Consider the following 13,547-nt stretch of genomic DNA (forward strand, 5'->3'; position numbering starts at 1 on the left):
AAATTTGGTCCAATTTTCCATGCCCATGCATTTTCCCACTCATTTCAGTCATTTTTCATGAAAAAAACATGTTATCATGAATGGTCAAAATTTTTTGCCAAAATGACATACCGCGGGTCTACGTTTTTTTCTGATTTGGGTCAAAAATTGAAAAGTGCCTTTTGACACATTTCTGAGCAAAATTTGTCCCAATTTACCATGTCCATGCATTTTCCCACTCATTTGAGTCATTTTTCATGAAAAAAACAAGGTTTCATGAATGGTCAAAATTTTCACCAAAATGACATACCGCGGGTCTACGTTTTTTTCTGATTTGGGTCAAAAATTGAAAAGTGCTTTTTGTCACATTTCTGAGCAAAATTTGTCCAAATTTACCATGCCCATGTATTTTCCGACTCATTTGGGTCATTTTTCATCGAAAAAACAAGGTTTCATGAATGGTCAAAATTTTCACCAAAATGACATACTGCGGGTCTACGTGTTTTTCTGATTTGGGTCAAAAAATGAAAAGTGCTTTTTTTCACATTTCTGAGCAAAATTTGGTCCAATTTTCCATGCCCATGCATTTTCCCACTCATTTCAGTCATTTTTCATGGAAAAAAACAAGGTTTTATGAATGGTCAAAATTTTCACCAAAATGACATACCGCGGGTCTACGTGTTTTTCTGATTTGGGTCAAAAATTGAAAAGTGCTTTTTGTCACATTTCTGAGCAAAATTTGTTCCAATTTACCATGCCCATGCATTTTCTCACTCATTTGAGTCATTTTTCATGAAAAAAACAAGTTATCATGAATGGTCAAAATTTTTGCCAAAATGACATACCGCGGGTCTACGTTTTTTTCTGATTTGTGTCAAAAATTTAAAAGTGCTTTTTTCACATTTCTGAGCAAAATTTGGTCCAATTTACCATGCCCATGCATTTTCCCACTCATTTGAGTCATTTTTCATGAAAAAAACAAGTTTTCATGAATGGTCAAAATTTTCGCCAAAATGACATACCGCGGGTCTACGTTTTTTTCTGATTTGTGTCAAAAATTTAAAAGTGCTTTTTTCACATTTCTGAGCAAAATTTGTTCCAATTTACCATGCCCATGCATTTTCTCACTCATTTGAGTCATTTTTCATGAAAAAAACAAGTTATCATGAATGGTCAAAATTTTCACCAAAATGACATACCGCGGGTCTACGTTTTTATCTGATTTGGGTCAAAAATTGAAAAGTGCCTTTTGACACATTTCTGAGCAAAATTTGTCCCAATTTACCATGCCCATGAATTTTCCCACTCATTTGAGTCATTTTTCATGGAAAAAACAAGGTTTCATGAATGGTCAAAATTTTCACCAAAATGACATACCGCGGGTCTACGTTTTTTTCTGATTTGGGTAAAAAATTGAAAAGTGCTTTTTTTCACATTTCTGAGCAAAATTTGTCCTAATTTACCATGCCCGTGCATTTTCCCACTCGTTTAAGTCATTTTTCATGGAAAAAACAAGGTTTCATGAATGGTCAAAATTTTCACCAAAATGACATACCGCGGGTCTACGTTTTTTGTCTGATTTGGGTCAAAAATTGAAAAGTGCTTTTTTCACATTTCTGAGCAAAATTTGGTCCAATTTACCATGCCCATGCTTTTTCCCACTCATTTGAGTCATTTTTCATGAAAAAAACAAGTTATCATGAATGGTCAAAATTTTTGCCAAAATGACATACCGCGGGTCTACGTTTTTTTCTGATTTGGGTCAAAAATTGAAAAGTGCCTTTTGACACATTTCTGAGCAAAATTTGTCCCAATTTACCATGCCCATGCATTTTCCCACTCATTTGAGTCATTTTTCATGAAAAAAAACAAGGTTTCATGAATGGTCAAAATTTTCACCAAAATGACATACCGCGGGTCTACGTGTTTTTCTGATTTGAGTCAAAAATTGAAAAGTGCTTTTTGTCACATTTCTGAGCAAAATTTGTTCCAATTTACCATGCCCATGCATTTTCCCACTCATTTGAGTCATTTTTCATGGACAAAACAAGTTATCATGAATGGTTAAAATTTTTGCCAAAATGACATACCGCGGGTCTACGTTTTTTTCTGATTTGTGTCAAAAATTTAAAAGAGCTTTTTTCACATTTCTGAGCAAAATTTGGTCCAATTTACCATGCCCATGCATTTTCCCACTCATTTGAGTCATTTTTCATGGAAAAAACAAGGTTTCATGAATGGTCAAAATTTTCACCAAAATGACATACCGCGGGTCTACGTTTTTTTCTGATTTGGGTCAAAAATTGAAAAGTGCTTTTTGTCACATTTCTGAGCAAACTTTGTCCCAATTTACCATGCCCATGCATTTTCCCACTCATTTGAGTCATTTTTCATGGAAAAAACAAGGTTTCATGAATGGTCAAAATTTTCACCAAAATGACATATCGTGGGTCTACGTGTTTTTCTGATTTGGGTCAAAAATTGAAAAGTGCTTTTTGTCACATTTCTGAGCAAAATTTGTTCCAATTTACCATGCCCATGCATTTTCCCACTCATTTGAGTCATTTTTCATGGAAAAAACAAGGTTTCATGAATGGTCAAAATTTTCACCAAAATGACATACCGCGGGTCTACGTTTTTTTTACTGATTTAGGTCAAAAATTGAAAAGTGCTTTTTTCACATTTCTGAGCAAAATTTGTTCCAATTTACCATGCCCATGCATTTTCCCACTCATTTGAGTAATTTTTCATGGAGAAAACAAGGTTTCATGAATGGTCAAAATTTTCACCAAAATGACATACCGCGGGTCTACGTTTTTTTCTGATTTGGGTCAAAAATTGAAAAGTGCTTTTTTCACATTTCTGAGCAAAATTTGGTCCAATTTACCATGCCCATGCTTTTTCCCAATCATTTGAGTCATTTTTCATGAAAAAAACAAGTTATCATGAATGGTCAAAATTTTTGCCAAAATGACATACCACGGGTCTACGTTTTTTTCTGATTTGGGTCAAAAATTGAAAAGTGCCTTTTGACACATTTCTGAGCAAAATTTGTCCCAATTTACCATGCCCATGCATTTTCCCACTCATTTGAGTCATTTTTCATGAAAAAAAACAAGGTTTCATGAATGGTCAAAATTTTCACCAAAATGACATACCGCGGGTCTACGTGTTTTTCTGATTTGGGTCAAAAATTGAAAAGTGCTTTTTGTCACATTTCTGAGCAAAATTTGTTCCAATTTACCATGCCCATGCATTTTCCCACTAATTTGAGTCATTTTTCATGGAAAAAACAAGTTATCATGAATGGTTAAAATTTTTGCCAAAATGACATACCGCGGGTCTACGTTTTTTTCTGATTTGTGTCAAAAATTTAAAAGAGCTTTTTTCACATTTCTGAGCAAAATTTGTTCCAATTTACCATGCCCATGCATTTTCCCACTCATTTGAGTCATTTTTCATGGAAAAAACAAGGTTTCATGAATGGTCAAAATTTTCACCAAAATGACATACCGCGGGTCTACGTGTTTTTCTGATTTGGGTCAAAAATTGAAAAGTGATTTTTGTCACATTTCTGAGCAAAATTTGTTCCAATTTACCATGCCCATGCATTTTCCCACTCATTTGAGTCATTTTTCATGGAAAAAACAAGTTATCATGAATGGTTAAAATTTTTGCCAAAATGACATACCGCGGGTCTACGTTTTTTTCTGATTTGTGTCAAAAATTTAAAAGAGCTTTTTTCACATTTCTGAGCAAAATTTGGTCCAATTTACCATGCCCATGCATTTTCCCACTCATTTGAGTCATTTTTCATAGAAAAAACAAGGTTTCATGAATGGTCAAAATTTTCACCAAAATGACATACCGCGGGTCTACGTTTTTTTCTGATTTGGGTCAAAAATTGAAAAGTGCCTTTTGACACATTTCTGAGCAAACTTTGTCCCAATTTACCATGCCCATGCATTTTCCCACTCATTTGAGTCATTTTTCATGGAAAAAACAAGGTTTCATGAATGGTCAAAATTTTCACCAAAATGACATACCGCGGGTCTACGTTTTTTTCTGATTTGGGTCAAAAATTGAAAAGTGCCTTTTGACACATTTCTGAGCAAAATTTGTCCCAATTTACCATGCCCATGCATTTTCCCACTCATTTGAGTCATTTTTCATGAAAAAAACAAGGTTTCATGAATGGTCAAAATTTTCACCAAAATGACATACCGCGGGTCTACGTGTTTTTCTGATTTGGGTCAAAAATTGAAAAGTGCTTTTTTTTCACATTTCTGAGCAAAATTTGGTCCAATTTACCATGCCCATGCATTTTCCCACTCATTTGAGTAATTTTTCATGGAAAAAACAAGGTTTCATGAATGGTCAAAATTTTCACCAAAATGACATACCGCGGGTCTACGTTTTTTTCTGATTTGGGTCAAAAATTGAAAAGTGCTTTTTTCACATTTCTGAGCAAATTTTGGTCCAATTTACCATGCCCATGCATTTTCCCACTCATTTGTGTTATTTTTCATGGAAAAAACAAGGTTTCATGAATGGTCAAAATTTTCACCAACATGACATACCGCGGGTCTACGTGTTTTTCTGATTTGGGTCAAAAATTGAAAAGTGCTTTTGTCACATTTCTGAGCAAAATTTGGTCCAATTTACCATGCCCATGCATTTTCCCACTCATTTGAGTCATTTTTCATGAAAAAAACAAGGTTTCATGAATGGTCAAAATTTTCGCCAAAATGACATACCGCGGGTCTACGTTTTTTTCTGATTCGTGTCAAAAATTTAAAAGTGCTTTTTTCACATTTCTGAGCAAAATTTGGTCCAATTTACCATGCCCATGCATTTTCCCACTCATTTGAGTCATTTTTCATGGAAAAAACAAGGTTTCATGAATGGTCAAAATTTTCACCAAAATGACATACCGCGGGTCTACGTGTTTTTCTGATATGGGTCAAAAATTGAAAAGTGCTTTTTGTCACATTTCTGAGCAAAATTTGGTCCAATTTACCATGCCCATGCATTTTCCCACTCATTTCAGTCATTTTTCATGGAAAAAACAAGGTTTCATGAATGGTCAAAATTTTCACCAAAATGACATACCGCGGGTCTACGTTTTTTTCTGATTTGGGTCAAAAATTGAAAAGTGCTTTTTTTCACATTTCTGAGCAAAATTTGGTCCAATTTACCATGCCCATGCATTTTCCCACTCATTTGAGTCATTTTTCATGAAAAAAACAAGGTTTCATGAATGGTCAAAATTTTCACCAAAATGACATACCGCGGGTCTACGTTTTTTTCTGATTTGGGTCAAAAATTGAAAAGTGCTTTTTTTCACATTTCTGAGCAAAATTTGGTCCAATTTTCCATGCCCATGCATTTTCCCACTCATTTCAGTCATTTTTCATGGAAAAAAACAAGGTTTTATGAATGATCAAAATTTTCACCAAAATGACATACCGCGGGTCTACGTGTTTTCCTGATTTGGGTCAAAAATTGAAAAGTGCTTTTTTCACATTTCTGAGCAAAATTTGGTCCAATTTACCATGCCCATGCATTTTCCCACTAATTTGAGTCATTTTTCATGAAAAAAACAAGTTTTCATGAATGGTCAAAATTTTCGCCAAAATGACATACCGCGGGTCTACGTGTTTTTCTGATTTGGTTCAAAAATTGAAAAAAGCTTTTTTTCACATTTCTGAGCAAAATTTGGTCCAATTTTCCATGCCCATGCATTTTCCCACTCATTTCAGTCATTTTTCATGGAAAAAAACAAGGTTTTATGAATGGTCAAAATTTTCACCAAAATGACATACCGCGGGTCTACGTGTTTTTCTGATTTAGGTCAAAAATTGAAAAGTGCTTTTTTCACATTTCTGAGCAAAATTTGGTCCAATTTACCATGCCCATGCATTTTCCCACTCATTTGAGTCATTTTTCATGAAAAAAAACAAGGTTTCATGAATGGTCAAAATTTTCACCAAAATGACATACCGCGGGTCTACGTTTTTTTCTGATTTGGGTCAAAAATTGAAAAGTGCTTTTTTTCACATTTCTGAGCAAAATTTGGTCCAATTTTCCATGCCCATGCATTTTCCCACTCATTTCAGTCATTTTTCATGGAAAAAAACAAGGTTTTATGAATGGTCAAAATTTTCACCAAAATGACATACCGCGGGTCTACGTGGTTTCCTGATTTGGGTCAAAAATTGAAAAGTGCTTTTTTCACATTTCTGAGCAAAATTTGGTCCAATTTACCATGCCCATGCATTTTCCCACTAATTTGAGTCATTTTTCATGAAAAAAACAAGTTTTCATGAATGGTCAAAATTTTCGCCAAAATGACATACCGCGGGTCTACGTGTTTTTCTGATTTGGTTCAAAAATTGAAAAAAGCTTTTTGTCACATTTCTGAGCAAAATTTGGTCCAATTTACCATGCCCATGCATTTTCCCACTCATTTGAGTCATTTTTCATGAAAAAAACAAGGTTTCATGAATGGTCAAAATTTTCGCCAAAATGACATACCGCGGGTCTACGTTTTTTTCTGATTCGTGTCAAAAATTTAAAAGTGCTTTTTTCACATTTCTGAGCAAAATTTGGTCCAATTTACCATGCCCATGCATTTTCCCACTCATTTGAGTCATTTTTCATGGAAAAAACAAGGTTTCATGAATGGTCAAAATTTTCACCAAAATGACATACCGCGGGTCTACGTGTTTTTCTGATATGGGTCAAAAATTGAAAAGTGCTTTTTGTCACATTTCTGAGCAAAATTTGGTCCAATTTACCATGCCCATGCATTTTCCCACTCATTTCAGTCATTTTTCATGGAAAAAACAAGGTTTCATGAATGGTCAAAATTTTCACCAAAATGACATACCGCGGGTCTACGTTTTTTTCTGATTTGGGTCAAAAATTGAAAAGTGCTTTTTTTCACATTTCTGAGCAAAATTTGGTCCAATTTACCATGCCCATGCATTTTCCCACTCATTTGAGTCATTTTTCATGAAAAAAACAAGGTTTCATGAATGGTCAAAATTTTCACCAAAATGACATACCGCGGGTCTACGTTTTTTTCTGATTTGGGTCAAAAATTGAAAAGTGCTTTTTTTCACATTTCTGAGCAAAATTTGGTCCAATTTTCCATGCCCATGCATTTTCCCACTCATTTCAGTCATTTTTCATGGAAAAAAACAAGGTTTTATGAATGATCAAAATTTTCACCAAAATGACATACCGCGGGTCTACGTGTTTTCCTGATTTGGGTCAAAAATTGAAAAGTGCTTTTTTCACATTTCTGAGCAAAATTTGGTCCAATTTACCATGCCCATGCATTTTCCCACTAATTTGAGTCATTTTTCATGAAAAAAACAAGTTTTCATGAATGGTCAAAATTTTCGCCAAAATGACATACCGCGGGTCTACGTGTTTTTCTGATTTGGTTCAAAAATTGAAAAAAGCTTTTTTTCACATTTCTGAGCAAAATTTGGTCCAATTTTCCATGCCCATGCATTTTCCCACTCATTTCAGTCATTTTTCATGGAAAAAAACAAGGTTTTATGAATGGTCAAAATTTTCACCAAAATGACATACCGCGGGTCTACGTGTTTTTCTGATTTAGGTCAAAAATTGAAAAGTGCTTTTTTCACATTTCTGAGCAAAATTTGGTCCAATTTACCATGCCCATGCATTTTCCCACTCATTTGAGTCATTTTTCATGAAAAAAAACAAGGTTTCATGAATGGTCAAAATTTTCACCAAAATGACATACCGCGGGTCTACGTTTTTTTCTGATTTGGGTCAAAAATTGAAAAGTGCTTTTTTTCACATTTCTGAGCAAAATTTGGTCCAATTTTCCATGCCCATGCATTTTCCCACTCATTTCAGTCATTTTTCATGGAAAAAAACAAGGTTTTATGAATGGTCAAAATTTTCACCAAAATGACATACCGCGGGTCTACGTGGTTTCCTGATTTGGGTCAAAAATTGAAAAGTGCTTTTTTCACATTTCTGAGCAAAATTTGGTCCAATTTACCATGCCCATGCATTTTCCCACTAATTTGAGTCATTTTTCATGAAAAAAAACAAGTTTTCATGAATGGTCAAAATTTTCGCCAAAATGACATACCGCGGGTCTACGTGTTTTTCTGATTTGGTTCAAAAATTGAAAAAAGCTTTTTTTCACATTTCTGAGCAAAATTTGGTCCAATTTACCATGCCCATGCATTTTCCCACTCATTTGAGTCATTTTTCATGGAAAAAACAAGGTTTCATGAATGGTCAAAATTTTCACCAAAATGACATACTGCGGGTCTACGTTTTTATCTGATTTGGGTCAAAAATTGAAAAGTGCCTTTTGACACATTTCTGAGCAAAATTTGTCCCAATTTACCATGCCCATGCATTTTCCCACTCATTTGAGTAATTTTTCATGGAAAAAATAAGGTTTCATGAATGGTCAAAATTTTCACCAAAATGACATACCGCGGGTCTACGTTTTTTTCTGATTTGGGTCAAAAATTGAAAAGTGCCTTTTGACACATTTCTGAGCAAAATTTGTCCCAATTTACCATGCCCATGCATTTTCCCACTAATTTGAGTAATTTTTCATGGAAAAAATAAGGTTTCATGAATGGTCAAAATTTTCACCAAAATGACATACCGCGGGTCTACGTTTTTTTCTGATTTGTGTCAAAAATTTAAAAGTGCTTTTTTCACATTTCTGAGCAAAATTTGGTCCAATTTACCATGCCCATGCATTTTCCCACTCATTTTAGTCATTTTTCATGGAAAAAACAAGGTTTCATGAATGGTCAAAATTTTCACCAAAATGACATACCGCGGGTCTACGTTTTTTTCTGATTTGGGTCAAAAATTGAAAAGTGCTTTTTTCACATTTCTGAGCAAAATGTGGTCCAATTTTCCATGCCCATGCATTTTCCCACTCATTTCAGTCATTTTTCATGGAAAAAAACAAGGTTTTATGAATGGTCAAAATTTTCACCAAAATGACATACCGCGGGTCTACGTGTTTTTCTTATTTAGGTCAAAAATTGAAAAGTGCTTTTTTCACATTTCTGAGCAAAATTTGGTCCAATTTACCATGCCCATGCATTTTCCCACTCATTTTAGTCATTTTTCATGGAAAAAACAAGGTTTCATGAATGGTCAAAATTTTCACCAAAATGACATACCGCGGGTCTACGTTTTTATCTGATTTGGGTCAAAAATTGAAAAGTGCCTTTTGACACATTTCTGAGCAAAATTTGTCCCAATTTACCATGCCCATGCATTTTCCCACTCATTTGAGTAATTTTTCATGGAAAAAATAAGGTTTCATGAATGGTCAAAATTTTCACCAAAATGACATACCGCGGGTCTACGTTTTTTTCTGATTTGGGTCAAAAATTGAAAAGTGCCTTTTGACACATTTCTGAGCAAAATTTGTCCCAATTTACCATGCCCATGCATTTTCCCACTCATTTGAGTCATTTTTCATGGAAAAAACAAGGTTTCATGAATGGTCAAAATTTTCACCAAAATGACATACCGCGGGTCTACGTTTTTTTCTGATTTGGGTCAAAAATTGAAAAGTGCTTTTTTCACATTTCTGAGCAAATTTTGGTCCAATTTACCATGCCCATGCATTTTCCCACTCATTTGAGTCATTTTTCATGAAAAAAACAAGTTATCATGAATGGTCAAAATTTTTGCCAAAATGACATACCGCGGGTCTACGTTTTTTTCTGATTTGTGTCAAAAATTTAAAAGAGCTTTTTTCACATTTCTGAGCAAAATTTGGTCCAATTTACCATGCCCATGCATTTTCCCACTCATTTGAGTCATTTTTCATGGAAAAAACAAGGTTTCATGAATGGTCAAAATTTTCACCAAAATGACATACCGCAGGTCTACGTTTTTATCTGATTTGGGTCAAAAATTGAAAAGTGCCTTTTGACACATTTCTGAGCAAAATTTGTCCCAATTTACCATGCCTGTGCATTTTCCCACTCATTTGAGTAATTTTTCATGGAAAAAATAAGGTTTCATGAATGGTCAAAATTTTCACCAAAATGACATACCGCGGGGTCTACGTTTTTTTCTGATTTGTGTCAAAAATTTAAAAGTGCTTTTTTCACATTTCTGAGCAAAATTTGGTCCAATTTACCATGCCCATGCATTTTCCCACTCATTTGAGTCATTTTTCATGAAAAAAACAAGTTATCATGAATGGTCAAAATTTTTGCCAAAATGACATACCGCGGGTCTACGTTTTTTTCTGATTCGTGTCAAAAATTTAAAAGAGCTTTTTTCACATTTCTGAGCAAAATTTGGTCCAATTTACCATGCCCATGCATTTTCCCACTCATTTGAGTCATTTTTCATGGAAAAAACAAGGTTTCATGAATGGTCAAAATTTTCACCAAAATGACATACCGCAGGTCTACGTTTTTATCTGATTTGTGTCAAAAATTTAAAAGTGCTTTTTTCACATTTCTGAGCAAAATTTGTCCCAATTTACCATGCCAATGCATTTTCCCACTCATTTGAGTCATTTTTCATGGAAAAAACAAGGTTTCATGAATGGTCAAAATTTTCACCAAAATGACATTCCGCGGGTCTACGTTTTTTTCTGATTTGGGTCAAAAATTGAAAAGTGCTTTTTTCACATTTCTGAGCAAAATTTGGTCCAATTTACCATGCCCATGCATTTTCCCACTCATTTGAGTCATTTTTCATGAAAAAAACAAGGTTTCATGAATGGTCAAAATTTTCACCAAAATGACATACCGCGGGTCTACGTTTTTTTCTGATTTGGGTCAAAAATTTAAAAGTGCTTTTTTTCACATTTCTGAGCAAAATTTGGTCCAATTTTCCATGCCCATGCATTTTCCCACTCATTTCAGTCATTTTTCATGGAAAAAAACAAGGTTTTATGAATGGTCAAAATTTTCACCAAAATGACATACTGCGGGTCTACGTTTTTTTCTGATTTGGGTCAAAAATTGAAAAGTGCCTTTTGACACATTTCTGAGCAAAATTTGTCCCAATTTACCATGCCCATGCATTTTCCCACTCATTTGAGTCATTTTTCATGAAAAAAAACAAGGTTTCATGAATGGTCAAAATTTTCACCAAAATGACATACCGCGGGTCTACGTTTTTTTCTGATTTGGGTCAAAAATTGAAAAGTGCTTTTTTTCACATTTCTGAGCAAAATTCTGTCCAATTTTCCATGCCCATGCATTTTCCCACTCATTTCAGTCATTTTTCATGGAAAAAAACAAGGTTTTATGAATGGTCAAAATTTTCACCAAAATGACATACTGCGGGTCTACGTTTTGTTTCTGATTTGGGGCAAAAATTGAAAAGTGCTTTTTTCACATTTCTGAGCAAAATTTGGTCCAATTTACCATGCCCATGCATTTTCCCACTCATTTGAGTCATTTTTCATGGAAAAAACAAGGTTTCATGAATGGTCAAAATTTTCACCAAAATGACATACCGCGGGTCTACGTTTTTTTCTGATTTGGGTCAAAAATTGAAAAGTGCTTTTTTCACATTTCTGAGCAAAATTTGTTCCAATTAACCATGCCCATGCATTTTCCCACTCATTTCAGTCATTTTTCATGGAAAAAAACAAGGTTTTATGAATGGTCAAAACTTTCACCAAAATGACATACCGCGGGTCTACGTTTTTTTCTGATTTGTGTCAAAAATTTAAAAGTGCTTTTTTCACATTTCTGAGCAAAATTTGGTCCAATTTACCATGCCCATGCATTTTCCCACTCATTTTAGTCATTTTTCATGGAAAAAACAAGGTTTCATGAATGGTCAAAATTTTCACCAAAATGACATACCGCGGGTCTACGTTTTTATCTGATTTGGGTCAAAAATTGAAAAGTGCCTTTTGACACATTTCTGAGCAAAATTTGTCCCAATTTACCATGCCCATGCATTTTCCCACTCATTTGAGTAATTTTTCATGGAAAAAATAAGGTTTCATGAATGGTCAAAATTTTCACCAAAATGACATACCGCGGGTCTACGTGTTTTTCTGATTTGGTTCAAAAATTGAAAAGTGCTTTTTTTCACATTTCTGAGCAAAATTTGGTCCAATTTACCATGCCCATGCATTTTCCCACTCTTTTGATTCATTTTTCATGGAAAAAACAAGGTTTCATGAATGGTCAAAATTTTCACCAAAATGACATACCGCGGGTCTACGTTTTTTTCTGATTTGGGTCAAAAAATGAAAAGTGCTTTTTTTCACATTTCTGAGCAAAATTTGGTCCAATTTTCCATGCCCATGCATTTTCCCACTCATTTCAGTCATTTTTCATGGAAAAAGACAAGGTTTTATGAATGGTCAAAATTTTCACCAAAATGACATACCGCGGGTCTACGTGTTTTTCTGATTTAGGTCAAAAATTGAAAAGTGCTTTTTTGACATTTCTGAGCAAAATTTGGTCCAATTTACCATGCCCATGCATTTTCCCACTAATTTGAGTCATTTTTCATGAAAAAAACAAGTTTTCATGAATGGTCAAAATTTTCGCCAAAATGACATACCGCGGGTCTACGTTTTTTTCTGATTTGTGTCAAAAATTTAAAAGTGCTTTTTTCACATTTCTGAGCAAAATTTGGTCCAATTTACCATGCCCATTCATTTTCCCACTCATTTTAGTCATTTTTCATGGAAAAAACAAGGTTTCATGAATGGTCAAAATTTTCACCAAAATGACATACCGCGGGTCTACGTTTTTATCTGATTTGGGTCAAAAATTGAAAAGTGCCTTTTGACACATTTCTGAGCAAAATTTGTCCCAATTTACCATGCCCATGCATTTTCCCACTCATTTGAGTAATTTTTCATGGAAAAAATAAGGTTTCATGAATGGTCAAAATTTTCACCAAAATGACATACCGCGGGTCTACGTTTTTTTCTGATTTGGGTCAAAAATTGAAAAGTGCCTTTTGACACATTTCTGAGCAAAATTTGTCCCAATTTACCATGCCCATGCATTTTCCCACTAATTTGAGTCATTTTTCATGGAAAAAATAAGGTTTCATGAATGGTCAAAATTTTCACCAAAATGACATACCGCGGGTCTACGTTTTTTTCTGATTTGTGTCAAAAATTTAAAAGTGCTTTTTTCACATTTCTGAGCAAAATTTGGTCCAATTTACCATGCCCATGCATTTTCCCACTCATTTGAGTCATTTTTCATGGAAAAAACAAGGTTTCATGAATGGTCAAAATTTTCACCAAAATGACATACCGCGGGTCTACGTTTTTATCTGATTTGGGTCAAAAATTGAAAAGTGCCTTTTGACACATTTTTGAGCAAAATTTGTCCCAATTTACCATGCCCATGCATTTTCCCACTCATTTGAGAAATTTTTCATGGAAAAAATAAGGTTTCATGAATGGTCAAAATTTTCACCAAAATGACATACCGCGGGTCTACGTTTTTTTCTGATTTGTGTCAAAAATTTAAAAGTGCTTTTTTCACATTTCTGAGCAAAATTTGGTCCAATTTACCATGCCCATG

The sequence above is a fragment of the Astyanax mexicanus genome, chromosome 2 (assembly GCF_023375975.1).
Source record: "Astyanax mexicanus isolate ESR-SI-001 chromosome 2, AstMex3_surface, whole genome shotgun sequence".
Classification (NCBI taxonomy): domain Eukaryota; kingdom Metazoa; phylum Chordata; class Actinopteri; order Characiformes; family Acestrorhamphidae; genus Astyanax; species Astyanax mexicanus.